Raw genomic sequence first — 12,679 nt, forward strand, 5'->3', positions numbered from 1 at the left:
GCACAAGTTTGATACCTAAGTCCTATGATATTGAATATGTGCCAAAGATACAGCCCTTATAACTGCTATGGGGCTTGTGGATGAAGCCCTTGCAAAAGTCATGGATAGGGCCAGTTTAAAGTGTCACCGTCATTTAAATAGTTTTTTTTGCAGAAATCAATAGTACAGGCCATTTTAAGAAACTTTGTATTTGGGATTTATTAACCAAAAAATGCATTTTTATCACGAAAAAGCAGTTTGAAGCTCTCACCCCCCCCCCCCCCCCCATCTTAATAGTTCTCTTATGGAGAGGGGAAGGGCAGAGGGAGATGAGGCACCAAAACAGGACAACAAAGAGTCAATTTACAGCTACATCACCAGGCTATCTCCTCAGAAGTCAGCACTCTCTGACCCCTGAATACCGGCTTTCACACAGGTCCCGCTTTGTAATCCATTGTTCTCTGCTCTCTGCTGGCGACTAATCTCCCCTCTCCCCTCTCCATAGGTTAAACAGGGCTAGACTGATGTAAAAGAGTTGAGATTTCCTGACAATGAGAGAGAGAAGGGGGGGGGGCTGGGAAAAGTCTTTTTAAATAATGGCATATTTGCCTAATAAACCCAATTACAAAGTTTCTTAAAATCGCCTGTACACTGTGACAGTGACACTTTAAGGCTGGTAAATAAAATTTAGAGACCCCACCTGACTCCTATCTCAACCACTATGAGAATGGTGCCTGTGTCTCTCCAATGATATCTAGTGGGGGATCCCTATTATATGAGGTGAGGTTATGCTAATTTGGTCATGGTGGCCCTGTAGGTGCCAGAATGTTAGAGATCCTTGAAGGGGTATAACGGCAAAAACAATCTTTCCTTTGAAATCAACTGGTATCAGGAAGTGATATAGATTTGTAATTTACTTCTGTCTTAAAAAAAATCTCAAGTTTTCCAGTAATTACCAGCTGCTGTATGTCCTGCAATAAGTGATGTATTCTTTCCAGTCTGGCACAGTGCTCTCTGCTGCCATCTCTGTCCGAGACAGGAACTGTCTAAGGCAGGAGAGGTTTTCTATGAGAATTTGCTGTTGCTCTGGACAGTTCCTGACACGAACAGAGGTGGCAGCAGAGAGCACTGTGTCAGACTGGAAAAAATACACCACTTCCTGCAGGAGATACAGCAGCTAATAAGTACTGGAAGACTGGAGTTTTTTTTTTTTTTTTTTTTAAATAGAAGTAAATTACTAATTTTCTGAAACCCCTTTTTACCCCTTTAAATACAAGCACTCCTTATCTGTCCTTGGCTAGGGCCATCCAGCCAGAGGCCATCATGTGTGTGGTAGTGCCCCTCGCCACCTGATTGGAGAGAATATATTTCTGGTTATATATGCAATTTTAATACCCACTACCTGTTTATATGCATATGACCTATCCTTAGTATTAGTATTATAATAGTGCCAATGTGGTAACAATAATCTACCTACTATGTAAAGGTGAACAGACTTGAAAAGCAACAACTGCTATACTATACACTGTGTATTAGGGTGTAGGAATAGGTGCAGGAAAAAGCTCCTGATCCTGGAATCCTAATATGTGTAGTCTCTGCTCCTTCCAAGGCATGACGTACCCAATGGTTGTATTCGGGATGGTGTGACTGACAGAATCTGAAGAAAGGGCCCCCAAAAGTCTTACCTTGGAGTTGTGAGTCTATAGTTGTCTATGAAGCCGTTTGGAGATAGCCAAGTACTATACTCAATGGAGGGGCTCAGTGATCAGACATTTATCCTGTATATCAGGGATGGGGAACCTTCGGCCCTCCAGCTGTTGCAAAACTACAATTCCCATCATGCCTAGACAGGCATGATGGCAATTATAGTTTTGCAATACCTGGAGGGCCGAAGGTTCCCCATCCCTACTGTATATCATGGATCAGGAATAAGTGTTATGAGTTGGAATACCCCTTTAAGTCTCCAACCTCTCTAGCTGTTGCTAACTACAACTCTCATTATGGCCTGTTTTTTTTGTAGTTTTGCAGGAACCATGGGTTGGATACCACCAGTCTACAGTAGTACACAGTGTATGATAATGTAATAAAATTGCAGCTTGGCCGTCTATTTGGAACTGGTGCTATATGTATATCTGACTATAGGGTGGCAAACTCAGGTGCAAAACTACAATTCCCATCATGCCTGGACAGCCAAAGCTTGCAACAGCTAGAGGGCCTGAGTGTGACCCCTGTGGTCCAATGGCATAGTCCTAATAGTAATTCAGTAGAATAGAGTTTAGATTATAGGAGGTAATACATAAAAGTAAGTAATGGGTGAATATAAAAGAGAACCAGACGATTTGCACTAAGGGTTGTAGAGTTTACAGCAGCAACCAAGTCCTTATATCTAAGGGCTATTGCTTAAAGATTTATACATTCCCATTTTCATATGCCCTTATAGTCATATGTGACTCCCTCTATAAGCAAACGCAGAGATCCACTGAAAAGCCATTGAGACCATGGACCATGCAGTGCAAGAGAACATATGAGGCTTCTATATGTAATATCTTTAGGAGCCTGGGAAGCCAGACCCGTCTACATATCAGGGAATCAACATCTGTAATATTATATTTGCACAGTTACAAGAATTCTTTGTGAATACAGCCATAGGCCATGTTTACACAAAGTATGTTTTGTGTAAATCACGGCACTCAACAACAATGGCCGTGATTTATACAAAACACACTTTCTATTGTATTGAATGGAATCCCGGCTGGAGCGTATACCCATAGGGGGAGATTTATCAAACATGGTGTAAAGTGAAACTGGCCCAGTTGCCCCTAGCAACCAAGCAGATTCCATCTTTCATTTTCCAAAGAGTCTGTGAGGAATGAAAGGTGGAATCTGATTGGTTGCTAGGGGCAACTGAGCCAGTTTCACTTTACACCATGTTTGATAAATCTCACCCATAGTATACGCTCCGGCTGGTATTCCATCCGGCCGCAAGAAAAACTGACATGTCTGGGGCTATCGAATAGCGGTCGCAGAGAACCTGTCAGTTCACAAAATGTAGCGTGTGGCTCTGGCCACATGCTCCATTGTGTGCAGCGGGGAATTTGGATGCGGGTGCACACGGGTGCACCCGCACCCGAAGTCAGCAGAAATGGAGATCGTCCAGCCAGTACTGCAGATGATCTTCAGTAACACCGGCCGTTCTATGATCCGGCGGGGTCACAGAACGGCCGGCGTTATACGCCATGTGAAAATGGCCAAAAGGAGCTGCTCCTCCTATACCTATACAATCAGCATACTGGAAGAACTGGAAAAAGGGATATGCAAAGCAGCCCCTTTGATGCCATCTTTTGGCTTATAAGAAACCTTAAAACATGACTAGGGATTTATTAAGCCAAGCCGGGAAATCCCCCAGGAAGTTACTCATCTGTAGACAGATGTTTTTTGGGGGGGGTTGCCCTGTGGTGCTCTCCTCAAGGAGGAATGTTACCCCTTTTAGTCCCTCTTGAGAGAACAAAGGGATCAGCCATTGAAATTTAGCATGTCTGATCCTGACCCTCAACACTCCCCCCCCCCCCCCCCCCCCACGCACACTTACCCACACACCATGTCATCTGTGCAGGGAAGATGGAAAGATGGTTCCCATACACATAGGATCTTCTCTCTTTTAGCTGTAGAGTGTTGGGCCCCTATCAACTACACAAAGCCAGAACAAAACTTCCCCGGTTTGGGAGATATTGTGATTTCATATAAGATTTCAAAAAAGGATATGAGTTAAAAAAGTTTCCGTGAGACAGTGAAAGTGAGATCTGGTGTATAGATGGTATCTGTGACATCGTATTGTCACCCAGACTCCAAGAGAACCTCTTATAGTGAACAGCGATTGCTGTCAGATGAGGACGGATAAAGCTGAAATATGGTAATGCAAAATGAACAGCTAAAATATGAAAAAGTAGGTGGAAAGTTATTTCTGACATGTTAATGGAAGCAGATGGCGATGATCGACGTCAGCGTGATTCTGAAATTAGCGCTATGAAAATGTTGTAGGATGGAAACATGTTCTAGGATGATAAACTGAACCGTATAGGCACAGTGTAATATTGAATTTCTCCTGCGGGGGCGCTGTAAGGAACTGGTTACAGCTGATTACAGGGGTCCTTTTGTAATCTGCTTGAACACATTTCACAAAGGTTTATCTATTATGCCAGTCAACAGTGCTCCTATCGGCCTTACCAGGCAGAGGATTTCATAGCAAGCAGCATGGGAATGGCACCGAGGATGAAGGTAGCAGACATACCTTCATCCTCAGCACCCGTGCACACAAAAGACATATCAGCAGGTTAGAATCGTCTAACTTGCTGATAGTTTCCTTTAAACTGGGGTTAGTTATATAACTTTTTGCTAATTATATCATAATAGTGCTGAGTGACAGGAGAGCTGATTGCACAGTGCGAGCACCCCCAGGGTTCTCTATTACTGAATGTGGACATGCAGCAGCTGTACACATGCGCAGTGAAGACTTGTCCCACTCTGAGCATGCTCAGAAATGTCTGTCAATCCATACCAAGTTATGTCTGAGCAAGCAAATGACTCTGACCTTTGGGTGTTTGGTCTCTTTTTTAACAGAAAAAAGACCAAATTCGGGCGCAGAGAAAGCATGGACCATAGTTTGACAGAAAGGGAGACACCTAGTGGCCATATGTATAGAAAACACCAAAAAATATAGCAAAACTGCTTGCGATCACCCTTCAAAATTCACGACAGTGACTCTTTAAGAAAAACTGACCTAGACCATGTCCAACATGCACCTGTTTAATGCTTTAAAGGAGAAGCCCAGTGTTCTTGTTTTTTTTTTTAATTCAGCAGCCAGCAGGAGGAAATTGATTCCATTTACTAACTTGCCTCTCCCCGTGCCCGCGGTGAGCGGCAGGACCGGCCTTGGGACCCCGCCGGAAGGCATTTTCCCCTAAGTTGTGATGACTTCAGGACTTGGGGGGGGAAAGGCGTGTCTCGGCTGATGGACTAGCCGCTCTGCTAATCAGTGACTGGAGCGGCTTCCCACGCCTGTCACTGACTGGTTGAGCGGCCAGTCCATTAGCCGAGTTGTGACTTGTCAGTGCCTGAGATCCCATAGCCCGGCGGAGGTCCAGTGGCCGAGCCCGCTCACTTCCAACACGGGAAGAGGTAAGAAAGTATGTGTAATCAAATTTCCCCCTGCCGGCTGCCGAACTTAAAAAATATAGGCACAGACACTTCTCCAGTAAAATCAGGAACTGGATCCTGTCAGCCATGTAACTGGAAAATGCAATTTCACTGAATTTTTTCCCCTTTACATTGAAGTCATCTAAAAAAAAAAATAGACCGTTTAGTCACTTGATATCAAAAGCAGAAGTGACCCAATCTCTATTTTAAGTAAATGTCACAATTTAGTATCTGACTAATCTGAGAATATTGATGCAATTTTTTTTTTTTGCACTAAAAGCTGAAGTGCAGGTTATTATTGGACGTGGTGCATACGTGGAATTTAATGGCGGTAAATTCACACTAGTGGTGACTAAATGTGTGATTGATCGCTATGTTGGCTTAGATAGAAATATCCTGTCTTGAAGTATTAGCAGCAATAAGATGTACCGTAAAAGGTTTTATCGCCTTCTATACATGGTCAGAGACAGTGATGGGTTTATTAGGAATGGGTGGCATCACTGATGTACTGTCTGCAGCAGCAACAACATAACCATTCACAAGGGATATTAATGGCCTCCTCCCTCTGTGTTGTCCCCCTTATAGACTGCATCCTCTGTGAACTTCCCCCTATTTATTGTTGACCTCCTCTGTGTAGTCCACTATAGTAGATGATCCCCATGCATCCAGTGTGGAGCCTGCTGTTTAGTCTCCCTTATAGATTGTCCCCTCCATGTAGTCCCCCTAATGAATGGCCCCCTTTCTGTAGTCCACTATAGTAGGCGACACCCCCCTGTACATCCCCTATAATGAATGATCCCCTTCTGTGTAGCCCGCTTATAGATGGTCCCCTCTGTTTAGTCTCCCTCTGTGTAGTCCACTATAGTAGAAGACCTCACCCCATAGTCCCCCTTTTAGAAGGTCCTCACTGTAGTAGATACCCCCTTGCATCCCTATAGTATATGCTCCCCCTCCATTTAGTCCTCCTTATAGATGATCCCCTCTTTGAAGTCCCCCTTACAGATGGCCCCTATGTACAAACCAGATGAAAAGAAAAGAAACAAAAAAAACACAACTCACCTAACAACTCGCTCCCCCGTTGCTGAAGCTTTCTGCACTGTGCTGGTGCAGACGGCATGTGTTAAAGACACTGCCTGTGCCGGACGCCCCGGCCACCAGCGCTCAGCCAGTTGCGTTGGCGGCTTAAAGGCACACAAGCAATTTACTAGAGCGCTTAATCGGGATTCCGGGGATGTCCATGGACAACTGGTTATCAATCGGGGCCCTCCGGGGGATCCACCGATCCTTCGGTGGGCCAGTCCGACTCTGCCTGCCGGAGACTATAATGAGGGATCGGGAATTATTACGTTATTATTATGTGGACAATCATAGTGACTCTTAAGATGGAAGAGCTGTGTCAAAACTGGTGTGAAGTAAAAATGGAGTAATTGCCCTTGGCAACCAGTCTTATCTCCCTATTGTTTTGTCAAAGGCTGATTGATAAAGCAGTAACCTGATGGTTGTTATGGAAAACTCTGCCACTTTTCCTTTTTACCAGTCGTAATATGAATCCCGCAGTTCCTGCGGGAGACGTAAAAACTATGCAACTCTGCCACGCATTACGGCGGCCTATTGACTAATACTTATAATAGGAGATAACATTTACAGGAACCCATGTCAGAGAACAAGAAGCCTTGTTGCCCATAGCAACCATAGTTGAAAACAGTGTCTGACTGGCCCACCAGAGGATCCTCCGGTGGGCCCCCAGATTTACACCATGCACAAACACTGATTCACATGTCTTTTCTCACTGTTTCTTCATTGGTGGGCCCCTACGATCATTTCCTCTGGTGGGTAAAAATTTAATGTGACTTCTGATCGGTTGCTTTGGGGAACACTTCGCTGAATAAGGTCATGAAGCCCATTATTGCACAGGACATCAAATTTATCAAAATGGTGCACCCCAAACTAGCGCCTTCACATGGCTGTTGTACATCATCAAGTCACTAATATACCTGGTGCGCGCAGTTCTAATCTTTTAGCCACGCCCCCTTTCGCATACACTTTTATACTGCCCCCCCCCCCCACGTTGCGGAATACGAATACAAATCGGCATCTTTACAAAAATTAAGTTTTTTTAGTGCAAGTAAAAGTTTGAGCTTCCATCTGTCTTATGGAGAAATTTGTATCTTTCCAGCGAATTTTCCCCATATCGTTCACGTTTCATCTGTTGTGTCAGGACCCATCGATATGCTGTTTTTATAGGATATGAAGGGTGTATATAGCATTTTATCAGTAACCTGTGGCTACTACTGGGCCCATCATAAACAAGGTGACCTATCTCTTCCCAGTGGGTGGTATAAATGTGTTATGGACTCCCCCTCTATAGAACAGACCAGGATAGGGGGATTGGGCAGGTCAAAAAACATATGGAGCACAGGGGTTGAACCCATACTCTGGTGCTCCCAGTATTATAAATTATTTAATGTGGCTTCACAGATGGGAACCATAACAGTATTGACTTTACATATACTGTATATTGGCTTATGCTGTTTGGTTTTACTGAACCTGGCTAGAATTTTAGCAGATAATACAGCCCATAGGCCACAATACCACTTTAGGCCTGGTGGTGGACCCCCTCCACACCGGAAATCATCAGTGGGGTCAATTACTTTCTACTCCACTGATTTACACTTGAGACAATCAGTTGATTATTGAGCATCTTGAATTAAGTGACATCATCATTTTGGAGCAGTGATGTCACAGCTTGGAGATCCAAAGTGCAAACATGTGTCACGTGCCAACAAAGATCCAGCTTTGAAAGAAATCCAGCCCCTGATGGAAATATATATATATAACCTTGAGAAAACTTTGATCTCTTCTTTACATCTATTACTATATGTGATTAGATTAGGTTGATTGGTTTACTTACTATGGAGAAGAAACATAGAGCTTCCAGGGCAGTTTGATCATGGACAAGGTAGGGTAACTAGGGGGTAATCATGTATTTGCCACAGGTATGGGCCTGTTGAGGTAAGGATCTTGGCTCATGCTGACCCCATTTCCATTACATATCTAGAACAAGAGGGGAAGGGGAGGCCTTGGTTTAAGATGGCTGCATCCCAGTACCCCCTGGAGTTTTCCCAGCTCCACCTGACAGTATTAGCAAATAAAGGAAGAGAGCTGACCCTAGAGCAACCATGTCAACCAGATAGGCAGAAGTACCCTGCCCTAGTGGGACACCCTGTTTTTATAGTACTTTGTCTCTGTGTACTCTCCTACAGAAAACCAATTTACTATTATATAATAAATAGGACAATATACAACATAAAACATATCATATAAAAACTTACATGTAGATATGAGGATGCCCCAGTGTTGTATAACACAAGGAAACTAAAATGTTAAGTACTATAGGCGGCCATGTTGCTTTGAGCTGGACTGAGCATGAATGTGATGCATGATTTACCTAGTTTACAAAACAACAAAAAAATGTTTTGATCACTCTGATCTATAGGTGTCTATACAATGCACGAGGGATACAGGGCAGCGGCATTCACCATAGAAGCCCACTGAGAAATATGGAGCACTGTTCAGCTGCAACCATTGTCTGTTCTTGACGTTTCTCATCACAGATTGTGCGTGCAATATATATATATTTTTTAAAGTCGATTTTGGGGATTTCTGACACAGTGAATTAGTTACGCTCTACTATAGAAGCAAGGGGTTTTAAAGTATTACAAAAACATGGCCGCTTTCTTTCAGAAACAGCACCACCCCTGTCTATAGGTTGTGTATTGTATTGCAGCTCAGCTCTAGTGACGTGACTGAGCTGCACTATCATACACAATCTTTGAACAAGTGTGGAGCTGTTTTTGGAAGAAAGAGGCCACGTTTTTCTAATCCATATGTAAATGTTATAGTATTGCTCCTCTAAATACCTGTAGATATGATGAGACGTCTATTCAGTCACGTGACACAATCCTGAGATCCCATCGCCTGTGGGTTTTGTTTCTGCATGCACATACGGGTGTGACATTTGAGCCTGTGGGCGATGCGGTCTTGTGATTATGTACAGGGGTAGTGCCCGTGGGTCACATGATTATGACACATGACTGTGAGCTTGGAACAGTAGGGACCATGAGGTAGAATCCCTACAAAGTCAGGAAAGACCCCTTTAAGCCATAGCGCACCAGTTACCCACCCTTGTAGGTACACGGTCCGTAGTAAGAGGCATGAGCAATCCAATGTGTACAATAGATATATAAATACCTGTAGTTAGGCTGTAATAATGTACATTGTATGTGTCACTGCTTGTAGCTCACGCCATGTTCACAGTTGTAAATACGTGTAAAACTGAACCATGTGTAAAAAAGAAGGCAAAAAAGAAATGTTAAGTAATATTATTTATTACAAGCCTGTTATTGTATCATAGGTTCTTTTTCTTTTGGGACAAGACGGGAGGCGACAGACAAGTCACTCCCTCCCAGAGCTGAAATCCGCAATGGCGATGTAACACCAAAATGACTGTTTTGCGCTAAAACATGACAATGAAAATGATTTTCCTAATAAACTTGCTGGTACAAGACACAGCGATGGACTCGAGGCTCTCTTTTACTGTTCTTTAGTCTTTGATAGGTCACTATTAGGGATGGTCCGAACCGAGTTCGGTTCGGGTTCGTACGAACCCGAACCCTCGGTAATGATTCCGTGAAGCGGGCGGATCCAGCGGGAGGACTGCCTGGAAAACTGGGATACAGCCACAGCCATAGGCTGTATCCCAGTTTTCCAGGCCTTACTCCCGCTGTATCCGCCCGCTCCACGGAGCGGGCAGACAGCAGGAATCTGCTGCCGAGCGTTCGGGTTCATACGAACCCGAACCTCGGCAGGTTTGGACCATCCCTAGTCACTATCTGGCTCAGTTGCCCCTAGCAACCAATCAGATTCCATCTTTCATTTTCCAGAGTCTGTGAGGAATGAAAGGTGGAATCTGATTGGTTTCTAGGGGCAATTGAACCAGTTTCACTGTACACCATGTTTGATAAATCTCCCTCATAGTGTGTATACTCAATATATGGGGCTTCCCGGTGGCCCCACCAATCAGAATAGTAGAGGTCCATTATTCCCCAAGTAAATGGAGTCATTCATTGGCCAACTACAGCACTTTAGAGCAGTGGTCGAGCATGTATATTGCCACTGTATTCACCTGGAGGACAACTGACCCCTGATCTTATGATTGATGGGAATTGCAATGGTCAGACCCCCACTGATCAGCTTGTTATCCCCTAGCCTGTTCCTATGGGATAGGTTTTTATTTTGGGATCACCCCTTTTAAGGCTATGTTATGCTGTAAAATAACAGCCACCATTTTAATTTAAAATAACGGCCATTGTTTTTAGTCTTTAATGATTTCCATGAAAGTATGTGGAAACAACGGCCGTTGTTTCAACACACAATGTATAAAATAACAGCTGCTGTTTGCAGCCGCCTTCGAATTAAAGGGGTACTTTAGCAATTATTTTTCTTTGAAATCAACTGGTGTCAGAAAGTGCCAGAGATGTGTAATTAACTTCTATTAAAAAATGTAAAGTCTTCCAGTGTGGTAGCCGCCGCTGGACAGCAACTGCAACTGGTCACTTGCTAGATGGTGCCGTGTGACGCCACTTCTATGGTGGATAGTCGGTGGAGTATAGCGCAGCCTGATCCCTGACAGTAAGCAAGTGTCGATCTACTAGATCAGCGCTACCTTATGGAGCCCATAAACGGCTCGATTATTGTGCAGTCCTTGCTTTTTACATAAAAATAATACAATTTATCGCTTCTCTGCCTTTTGGCTAAGATCAAGTGTAGTATCTGTTCTTATCAGTTTAATATCTGATACGTCCCTTTATCTGGGGACCATATATTAAATGGATTTTTAGAACAGGGAGATGGAAAAAAAGCTTGCTCTGTCCTCTTCAGGCATTGACCTGGTATTGCAGTGCCTCCAGGTTCAGTGCACCAAAAAAAAAATAAAATAAAAAAAAATACAATTTATACTCCATTCTCCCTTGGAGCCCTGCGACTCCCCCTCACTGCCGACCCCACCTCCTCAGTGACAGGCCGCCCAGCCAACCACTCAGCGCTGTCCAGTCTCGACCAGTGATCGGCTGAGCAAGCACAAACTCAACTATTCCTACACTGTCACCAGTCTTCGTCTGCCCACCACTACATGTAGCAATGTGCAGCTGATGATCATTTATTCGGCTAATCATTACCTTTATTACACAGAACGATAATTCAACTTTCAGTTCTCTCCCATAAACATATCATTTTGCTCTAATATTATAATCACCTGCATATCTCATTACACATATAGGGGGACATTTTTTATTTTTTTTTATAAATACTCTTTATTAATTTACAATTAATAAAAAGCTAAAATGTGTCTACATGTCTACATGTGTTTCCTTGCAGTGTTTAATAATATCCTACCACAGTCCAAGAACCATCCACTTAGTTAATAGGCTTCCTAGAAATCTGGCCCAGCTGCCTGTACTGAAGATATTACAGCAGGGACCGATTAGAATTAATAAAATACGAGAAATTCAGCTACAGGAATACATCACATGCATTATGAATATTGGGAATCCTAATCCACAACTGGGTCCTGGACGCCACCACCTTCTTTCTGGCAGCAAGAACCTACTGGTGGCTGGTATGTCCACCTGATATGCCTATAGTATGTAACATGCCCATCGGAGGGGTAACCCTGCCATAGCAGCTATCTGCTACCACTGGGGGTAGCTGCATCCAACTTCTTCAGCCACTGGTAATTAAATGCAGAGCATTCAGATGAACCCGAGTGTGTTCGAGGTTTGCTCATCTCTAGTGGTCACATTTATGGGACATTGTGAATGAGCCACGGGTCCTGTACATTTCTCACGACAGTGACCCCCACCAGGGAGTCCGACCTTTACAGAAGCACACTTTAAAGACATCGGTCAGAAGATTCAACACCTCTAATTTCTCAAAGTCCATCATGGATATACTAATGGATGAGATTTAGAAAAAGAAGAAGAAAGGGATGCAAGAGGAAAGTCGAAGGTAATATCAGAAAGGCATTAGATAAAATAACAAAGGATAAGGAGACTGCAAAAAAGACATCTAATGTAGTACTTTAATGAACTATATACTCAGTAAATCAGTGATCTCCATACTATCTTATGCTGTGTTTACACGGAACGATTATCGCGTAAATTCGCACGATAACAATCTAATTCGAACGATAATCGTACGTGTAAACGCTGCGAACGATCAAACAACGAACGAGAAAACATTCATTTTGATCTCACATGTTCCAAAATCGTCGTTCGTAAAAAATTTGCAGATCGTTCCGTGTAAACAGTCGTTTGCCGATTTAACCAATGTGTGAGATAGGCTTAAGCGATTATAAAACGAATTTCCGTACGATATATCGTACCGTCTAAACGCTGACCGTTTTGAAAAAAAAATTGTTACTCTGACATTGTTAATCGTACGATCGGGC

General features: G+C 43.4%; 1 non-coding gene across 1 annotated transcript; it reads left to right on the forward strand.

The window, feature by feature from the left end:
• The first annotated feature begins 10,965 nt into the window (after positions 1-10,965).
• LOC138770188 (U2 spliceosomal RNA) lies at positions 10,966-11,157 on the forward strand. Its single transcript, XR_011359428.1, has one exon. It is a non-coding gene; the product is annotated as a U2 spliceosomal RNA (small nuclear RNA).
• The last annotated feature ends 1,522 nt before the right edge of the window (positions 11,158-12,679 follow it).

The sequence above is a fragment of the Dendropsophus ebraccatus genome, chromosome 12 (assembly GCF_027789765.1).
Source record: "Dendropsophus ebraccatus isolate aDenEbr1 chromosome 12, aDenEbr1.pat, whole genome shotgun sequence".
Lineage (NCBI taxonomy): Eukaryota > Metazoa > Chordata > Amphibia > Anura > Hylidae > Dendropsophus > Dendropsophus ebraccatus.